Below are 9,978 nucleotides of genomic sequence, written 5' to 3' on the forward strand. Positions count from 1 at the left end.
ATGAAAGCATTCATGCAAGAGAATGTTGTGTGCAGGTGCTCATTCTGTGTTTGATTTTGTTTGTAATTACTGTTTGCACAAAGGCTGGTTCTCAGTCATTCATTAAATTTGCATGCAATTAGTGCTATTATATCCAGATTTGCCAACCTAAATTAGCTTTTTAAAGAAAAAGCTTTACTGCGACAGTGTTGCTTGTCCTTCATAACGTTTTGCTTGCTGTGTAATGATTAACTGACCATGTTTTCCAGTATTACAGCGACAGCAGCGAGCATCGGTGCAGCTGGGATCCCACAGGCCGGCCTGGTCACCATGGTGATAGTGTTGACATCCGTCGGACTGCCAACTGATGACATCACTCTCATTATCGCTGTTGATTGGGCGCTGTAAGTATAGACATGTGCTTGATATTTTGATATCTTGACATTTAGGTAGACACCACTTTTTGTCAATGCACAGTTGGAGGCTGGTCACACACAGTATGTTTTTGGCATTCTACTGTGCTTTTTTTCCATTGTTTTTCTATTTAAAAATGTAACTGGGAATTGCCCTCTTTAGCTGCAAGAATGCTTTATATTTAAAATGCTGTATGAGGTACAAGAAGTTCAACTTTTCACAAGCCCTCGCATTTTTTTATTATGCCGCCCTGTATGCTGCGCTTGTACTGTAAATGCAATATCATGCTCTGTGTGAATGGCCTTTCAGACAGGAAATCAACTCAACAGGAAGTGACGAATGGTCACTATTATCATAAAAAAGAGTTTACTGGTGTCACACCAATCAGAGTTTTCAAAAAATAAAAAATAAATCTGTCTGACACAAAGACAAATAATCAATCACTCTTGGGCTTGGTTGTACATTTGCCATCATTTGTATTTATCCTGACTTTGTTTTATCCACCATTGTTTTTAAAATGCATGAAGTTAATTCTGTTGATCTGTCCTCACCTCTTCAGAGACCGATTCCGCACCATGGTCAATGTGATGGGAGATGCTCTGGCCACAGGAATCATGGCCCATATCTGCAGAAAAGACTTCATTAAAGAAGGAGATGGGGTGAGTTACCTGAGAGAGAATACAACTGACAAGTTGACTAATAATCTGCTTTATTTAAATTAGGATAAATTGTATAACTATAGTAGTGTCCAAAATGTTTTTTTTTAATTAGTATTGTTTAAAATAGTAAATACGTTTATTTAAAAGAAATATCTGTACTATTTCTAAGTCACTACTTAAATGCACTACACCTGCATATATTTACACAAACACAAAGACTGAATTTGGTCCTCGCGAGATTATTTCTTTATCATCTAAAGGAGTTTTTTCCCTAGCATCGTGTCTTCTCGGTGGGGTTTGTGAAGTGCTGTTTTCAAACCCTACAAAGAAATTTCACTTAATTTATTCAAATCAAAAATTACAAGTTGCATGGTCACGGATCACAATGAATGACATTTCATGTCTTTGTCAGCGTCTCATGAAGACATAAGTGTAAACGTAATTTCCGACAGTTTTTACACAGATGAATAAAGGCATATGGACATTTGAATGGAAAACAACAATTCCCTGAAACACAGAAATCTGAGAGTGGGTTTCAATGTATTTTCCTTGACAAAAAGGACAGGTCATTTAATTTATACCTTGCTGAAATAACAAAGACATCTCAAGGATACTGAGGTTTTGTAAATCAGGACAAACTTAGTGACGAGAGGAGAGATCGTGACTATTACAAGCAGATATCGACAAACAGAGAGACCGGATAGTCACGACAAGGTGGAAAAACATTGTTTCATAAGAAAAAAAGAATGTAGATAATTACAGATGGATCCAATATAGACACATAGGCTTCCGATTTATGGAAAAATGGCTTGGAAAACATATTTGTCTTGAAGGCTTATGCACACCATATGTTGTTTTACCGTTTCTTCAGGACATGTGAGTGCTTCTGTGACAATCTTATTTCTCCTCTCTTGATAATTAAGTGGTCATTCAGAAGACAGATTTAACTAAGAGCCACTTGTAGGACACTTACTGGACAAATTAGCTCAAGAGTAAAATAATGATAGCTTATTGATTCCTCATTACAGAGCTTGAATCTTTATTACATGATCTGAGATTTAACCCATTCACCACACCACCAAAAGATGTGAAGCATGTTTGTTTATTGTGTATTAAAAGACTGTAATATAAGCAATACAGCAATTCTTTGCTGTTTAAGTATTATTTATCTACTTCTTTATGTATGTTTTTCATTAGATTTTTATTATTTTAGCTTATTTCTTTTATAATTTCATGTGCTTTTATATATATATATATATATATATATATATATATATAAAATTACTTTTTTTGTGTAAATTAAATTTTTAGTATATTTTAGTCATTTGTTCTCCACTTTTATTTTTATTGCCATTAGTAATTTTAGCACTTTGATTATCTAATATTTATATTTTATTTAAATTAACAAGAATGCTCTTAAATATTTTTGTTGTTAATGATAACAACGCTAATCTGACGGTCCTGTAGAGAAACCTTGATTCCTTCCCCAAATAGATATAAAATATAATATCTGCGTTCTTCTACATCACACCTTAAATGTATATATTGTATATTGCTGATGTCATTAATCTAAAAGGAATGTTTAATTTTTCAGTTTGAAATTGTTGCACAAGATCTCATGTTCATAATACATGCAAAACAGGAGCATTTTTACTTAAACGTATTTCAGTTATTGCTGAGGCAACTTTTCCAAGTTTTTCAGCTACTATTTATATTAGCTTTGTGTCACCACAACACCACTCTGGTAGGCTGACTTGAGTCAGAGATTTGAGTTAAATGGTGCATAAAAATAAATACTGAATCAGCATTTCCCTGTTTCTCTGTAGGTCCCTCTCGTCTGCGAAACAAAGCCCATGACTAACCAGGGTTTGCCGAACTGTCAGCAGAACAATGGTAGTTTCCAGTCCCCGCCACCAGGGGGCAAACCTGAGCACATCCCTCCAGATGTGGCCCGTCTCATGCAGCTGGAGGAAGGGGTTCGTCCGCCGCCGCCCGATCGGAAAAAGCCGCCCGTACCACCACGACACCTGAAACACAGAGACAAGGACCATTGTGCCATCGACATGAATGGTCTGGAGACTAACGTATAGCGACCGTTGAAATCGCAGACTGAAATTGATCAAACAAAATATAGGAATGGACTACGGGACATGAATGACTTCCTTTGCAGTTTTTCTCTAACAACCAACACATGGTCTGACCCTGCTCACATGGGCCACTAAACCAGTAATGCCATTCTTGGCAGCACATCCCGGTTGACCCATTCAGTGTGTTAGATAATGCCGGGATGGGATGAGAAACCAGGTCAAGGTCCACAACACAAAGCCAGCTGGTTTCTTTGGGTCGTAGCGCGATGCATTCAAGGCCTTGAGAATTAAACATATCCTGTAGCGTAATGCTAGACTGTCAAAATCACAATTGAACTGTAAATACAACATAAATATGTACTCTAATGTGTTTTTTATTGTTATTTTTTTCTCATCATTTATATACAATTTTATATCTTATGTCTTGTATTTTTAAGCAGGCCATGTAAAATATTTTAAAGCTTGCAGGTGTATGTGAAGATCAATTTTGACTGTCATTTTAAACTACTGAACTATTCTTCTGTGATGTATCATGCTAAATTAGGGCAGAAACATACTTTGCCCGATTACTAAAACAAAGCAAGTTATATATTGTACTGACTCATCAAAAGCACATCCTGTTGAACTTGCATCAACCTTTGTTCACATTAAAGAATAGTACACCCAAAAATGAAAATCTGCTTAAAATGTACACCCTCAGTCCATCCAAGATGCTCACCAATATATCATCTGCAGTGAATGGGTGCCGTCAGAATGAGAGTCCAAACAGCTGATAAAAACATCACAATAATCCACATAACTCCAGTCCAGCAGTTTTTTTTTCCAGGTTTGCATTGCACAACATCAGAAAGATCAGGCCCTATCTAATTGAGCATGCTGTACAACTTCTTCTCCAGGCCCTTCTTGACTGGACTACTGCAATGATCTTCTGGCTGGACTTCCATCAATCACAATCAAACCTCTAAATGATTCAGAATGCAGTGGCACTAATGGTCTTCAATTAACCCAAAAGAGCCCATGTTACACCTCTCTTTATCTCCTTGCAGTGGCTTCCGGTTGCGGCTCGCATTAAGTTCAAGACATTGATGTTTGCATGCTCGCCTACTTCCACTCTTTATTACGAATCTTCATCCCCTCCAGAAGTCTGAGATCCACTAGTGAGCGATGCCTCATGGTGCCATAACAGAGAGGCTCAAAATCACTTTCCAGAACATTCCCATTCACCATTCCTGGCTGGTGGAATGATCTTCCCACCCTTATCCGCAATGCTGAATCCTTAATAATTTTCAAGCGACAGCTGAAATCTCAGCTCTTTCGAAACTACTTGGCTTCATCGTTAAAAAAAAAAAAAAATCTCTATTTATTATTTCTTTTTTCTAGCTTGTACTTATTTGAACAATGTCTAAAACGTGTTATTGCCATACAAGCACTTCCTGTGCCTGTTTAAGAAGAATCGCTTTATCTACCCCTCAGTTGTACGAAAACCACAGGTTATGGATAGATTTGGATAGCGTCTGCAAAATGACTAAATGCAAATGTAAATATAAATGTTTTTATCGTTCAACCCATTACTTCTGGCCGAAATACGAGTCTGTTACTCATGATAATGTATTTTCTAGTGAAAAAGTCCTTCCCCTGTTGTCCTCCTCTCACATCAAAATCCACCCACATATTCATTCATAACTTTTCTGCTTGTAAACAGTGCTTGATATTCTCTGCTGATTCCGTTGAGACAACTTTATCACTAAGATGAGAGCAGCATTTTGAAGTTACAAATGCCTTGTCTTACAAACACACAACTTTTCCCTTCACAAGATGCTAATTTATGGACTGGAGTGGATTACTTGTGGATTATTGGGATGTTTTTATCAGCTGTTTGGACTCTGATGGCACCCATTCACTGCAGAGGCTCCATTGGTGAGTGACTGAAGTTTATTTTATATTTCTTTCAGATATGAAAACTTAACTCTTTTTTCACCAGATGATGGCAATCCGGCAAAAATACATAAGGGGCTTTCTTAATAATAAAGCATGGTTGAGTTCCTAGAAAACCAATTTCTCCCATGGGCCATTTTCCTGCTTGAATTTGCACCGGCAGCAGGAACTCTGAAACGGCCGACAGCGACTGTGCAGCATTTACAAACGTCAACAACTAGTGAATGGAGGATCGATGTCGTGATCTGAGCTGTTTTTCGTTGTGTGCTGTGGGTTTCTTAACAGAGATGTAATGTAAACGCACAATATATGTGACTGAAATCTGCTAAATCTCCTAAGACAACTTGCAGTGTCACATATCATCGAGACTAAGAAACGAACACAATGCTGCAGACAACAGGTAAATGCCTTTATCGTTGAGTTCCATGTTTGTTAAAAAAAGTATTTTTAACTTTTACATTGTGTTTCGTATGCGTTCGGCCAATCATACACTGATAGTTCCTATAGAACTGTTTTAGACCCTACTCTGAACTGAGGCCCTGTCCACACACGTGGTTATTTTAAAAACACAGCTTTTTCTATGCAATTTGACCCTTTGTCCACAATCAAATGCAGCTCCAGGTCACTGAAACCGAATATTTTAAAAAAATGTGTTATTGTGTAGACCGCGAAACCGGCGTTTTTGGCTTGTGACGTCAGCACCAGCACTGTAATCTCGATGCAAACATGCCAAAAAGTGGGTATTTCTATCATTAGTTCTAGGAACTATGAAATGTTCCTCTGGCTCGAAAGCCCCTTTAATTTCTATAAATTTACTTAAGTGAGCACTTAAGTGATTGCACATCTTGTGGAAATAATGAATATGGAACCTATAGGCCTAGATTTCATAGCCAAATGAAAAACACATACTTGTGTTAAGTGTATTTCAGGCTTCTCTCTGCGGTCAAACATGTGTGTCGTGGTCTGTCATGGTCTCTAATCTCTGCTGAAGCATGGCTCACTCTCATTTGTGCTGATTATGAAGGCCCATCTCAGTAAAGCCGTGGCACAGAGGACGGTTCATGGCCGGCTGCTGTCTTCTCTCAGTGCTGATTAAAGCGCTCAGCTGTACTCACAGCTTTTCTCACTGACACACATAGAGTGCTCCATGTGCTCTTTGTGATTAACTGAATTAGGCTGAAATCCCTCTCTCAGCATTTGACATTGATGCACAGGTACAGAATCTGTTCTCCATGGATAGACGTCTTGAGTTCTGCTCCACCTTTGCAGAGAAAAGACTTGTGGATATTCATACTGTATGACAGCAGCTTTACTGGAAATGTGTAAATGGTGCAATTAAAAAAAACGATGGAATTTTTTTTTTTGTGATCTCAACTTTTTCATAAGGAAATAAACTAAATATTACATCACTCACCGTTTCAGATATCAATTCAAATAATCAACATTGTTTGAGTTTGTGGGTGATAAAATTAAAGTTTTACGCACTGATGTGGATGTGCATTGCTAACAGCCATGGTTTCTCCTTTAGTAAATACACTGAACTTAGAAACGGCATTATTTACCTTTAGATCATTAAAATACTGATATATATATACACAGCAAGACAGTAAAGAAAAATGTATTTCGTTGCATTGAAGTTCCTACAAAAGACAAAGAAATTAACAGGAGATAATTAAGTCATCAAATCCAATATTTACTTTCATTTTGTTGGTTAGGGAATGTTTTTTTTTTTTTTTTTTTGGACCCTGAGCATGACACATAAAGGACCATCCGTGAACCAATAAATATCCCCCACTTCCTCTGTACTGTATGTAGATAATTCATGATAGAATTCATGGGCCAATATTTTGATAATACTATGGAAAATAATGCATCAATAAAGTATTTTATATACAATCTTTTGTTTGTGATGAATCGGGAAATAATGCAGGACTCCATGTTTCTTACCTTTCAGATAATCTATCATATTTAATAAACATCACTAATAAATGTGTGTGGTAATACCCAAACCTTACTTGCACAATCTGATGAGTTAGTAGCAGTTATTGCACAATTAGCACTGGTGATTTGCACAAACCACTAACCTCAAACAAGCACATAACGACAAAAAAAAAACAGGAACCGAAACTCAAATATATGGTCTGTTAAGGGAAAAATAGCAGGGCTGCTATGCCAAACACAAACATGTAATTATGCACAGTTGGGAGTGTAAAATTAATTTAGAGGTAGGATAATAATAATTTAAAAAACCTTATCTTTTGTTGGTGGTGTTAAAGGTTTTGTCCAAACACACACAACAGTATTTATATGTAACTTGTTTGCAACTAGCGAAATTAGATGCTAATGCTTCCTGGAAAACACGCCAGTAAAATAAAATATGACCTCGACTAAATTAAATAAATGTAACTTTGTGTAAAGGATAAATATTTAGGTGCGTCCAATTATTAGCTGAGAGGAGAAATAATTGAATTTAAATTTAGTTTCTCATTTATTCAAATGCATATTAATGTTGTTTCCCTCAGCTGTTATTTCATAAGGGATTTTATTACAATTAAGACTGCAAAATGTAGGCCTATGCTGTTGAAGAGAAAAACAAGGTATGGGCTACATCTGCTCGTGTTCATCTTCTCCCATTTGCTCTTTTTACATCAACTATAACCCTATGCATACTAACACAATCAGATTCAACAGCAATTTCTCATTTTTAATACAATATATTTATCAAGTCATCTCATACCATTTAAGTATAGCCTATAATAAATACTGATGAATTTAACATTCACTTATAGGAGATAGACTGGATACTTTGACTTTTTTTTTTTTTCGAACTGTCACCAACTGAACTGGTTTAAACTATTTAAAATACTACAGTGAATTAAGCTTGATCATAATATAATGTTTCCATCTAAATGTATTTAAAGGGCAGTTTGTCATTATGGAGTTTTTGCTAGTTATCAGTAAATGGGTTATCTCAACTGAATGAGCCCTAATTTACATTTAAATTCACATTTAATCATTTAGCAGATGCTTTTATCAAAAGCGAATTACAAATGACAACAATAGAAGCAATCAGACCAACAAGAAAACAACAACAGCATTAGTGCCATGACAAGTCTCAGTTAGTCTAGCACAGAACACGTAGCCAGGCATTATTTTTTAAGAATATGATGGACAAGAAAAGAAAAGGTAAGTACTAGTATTCGTTGGTTAAAGCTGCAGTCTGTAACTTTTGATGCTCTAGCGGTTAATAAACAGAACTGCTTGCGTCTTGCGTAAGAACATCGTAGCCGGAACTACTTCTCTCTGTTTATGTCTATGAAGAATCACAAAGGTACTGGGTTACTCCGCCGCGGTACCCCCGAAGCAATCTAAAATAGTCCGAATATAAACACTTATTATAGGTGCACCCTAGTGATTCAGGACAAGCTAAAAACACGGTTTGGAAAATGGATTCATGGTGTACTCGCTTATTATATACATTTTTCTACATTTTGAACACAAACAAAGTTACGGACCGCAGCTCTGATTGGTTGTTTTTTACCGGGAGTGATGTATTTCTGCAAATGGCAATAGGACACTGGGAGGAGCCAGAGGAGCTTGATTTATTAACAGATTATCTGTCTCATATTCTACTGTCAGGACATAATGACAGGTTTAACAAATATGTAAAAATATATATTTACAGAAGTTACCTACTGCAGCTTTAAGTGCTGTCGAAAAAGATGAGTCTTTAGATGTTTTTTGAAAATGAGTAAAGACTCAGCTGTTCGGATTGAGATTGGGAGGTCATTCCACCAGCTGGGCACAGTCCAGGAAAAGGTCCGTGAGAGTGGTTTTGAACTTTTTTGGGATGGCACCACAAGGCGTTGTTCACTTGCAGAGTGCAAACTTCTGGAGGACACATAAGATTGAACTAGTGAGTTTAGGTATGTTGGTGCCGTGCCAGTGGTCGTCTTGTAGGCAAGCATCAGTACCCTGAATTTGATGCGAGCAGCTACTGGTAGCCAGTGTAACCTGATGAGGAGAGGAGTAATGTGGGCTGAATGACGTCATGTAGATGGAGAAGAGAAGTGGTCCAAGTACTGAGATATTTGGCTTGGCCTTGATATTTGGAAGTTGCTCTTGCCAGTCGCAGGCTTTTGAACCCAGACTGGTTGCTGTCCAGGAGGTTGTTCTGTACAAGGAACATAGAGAGCTGGTTGATCATCATCACAGCTCGCTCAAGTGTCTTTGCAATGAATGGATACCGGTCTGTAGTTTTCAAGAAGCGCTGGATTTAGAGACGGTTTCTTCAGCAGTGGGATTACTCGAGCCTGCTTAAACACTGAAGGAAATGTTCCAGAGTGAAGAGAGGAGTTGATAATGTGAGTAAGTGGCAAGCACAAAGTTCTGTATGCATTCTGTATGCACCTCTGAGATGACGGTACCGGACTGAACCTAGCAAACACAGTTTTGCCAGGTGTATGATAGAGCCCAATATGTGTTGGATTTGTAAACATCAAGCTTTTTATGCTTATTTCAGTTAATGCCATAAAACAATTGAGCTAGTACTGTCATGGCTAAAGCCTTGGAGGAACAGACACAGATTCAGTGAGTGAGTAATTTATTATTTAACCGCTCTGATTGATTCAAACTCTTTGATTCACTAGCCAAAAAAAAAACCTTTTCAAAAGAGGGGGTCCACTTTTTAAAACAGGTGAAACTGAGCTTTTAGAAACTCTGACTTGCTTCACAAAATGATTCACTCTTTTGCACTCTGATTCAGATGGCGACTTGAAGCGAGGGACTTCGGAACGGGTTTGTGAATCTTTTAATTCATATCGAAACTTTGGATCTCGAAGGTTCATGATAATTGTGATAAATGCACTTCGAAGTCCTCATCTGAAATGGTTTGCAAATCATTA

The 9,978-nt window shown here is 37.3% G+C and overlaps 1 pseudogene; it reads left to right on the forward strand.

Annotated features, from left to right (window-relative positions):
• Positions 1-3,779, forward strand: part of LOC113041384 (excitatory amino acid transporter 5-like) — a 46,158-nt pseudogene extending 42,379 nt beyond the window's left edge.
• The last annotated feature ends 6,199 nt before the right edge of the window (positions 3,780-9,978 follow it).

Source organism: Carassius auratus, chromosome 23 (genome assembly GCF_003368295.1).
Source record: "Carassius auratus strain Wakin chromosome 23, ASM336829v1, whole genome shotgun sequence".
Lineage (NCBI taxonomy): Eukaryota > Metazoa > Chordata > Actinopteri > Cypriniformes > Cyprinidae > Carassius > Carassius auratus.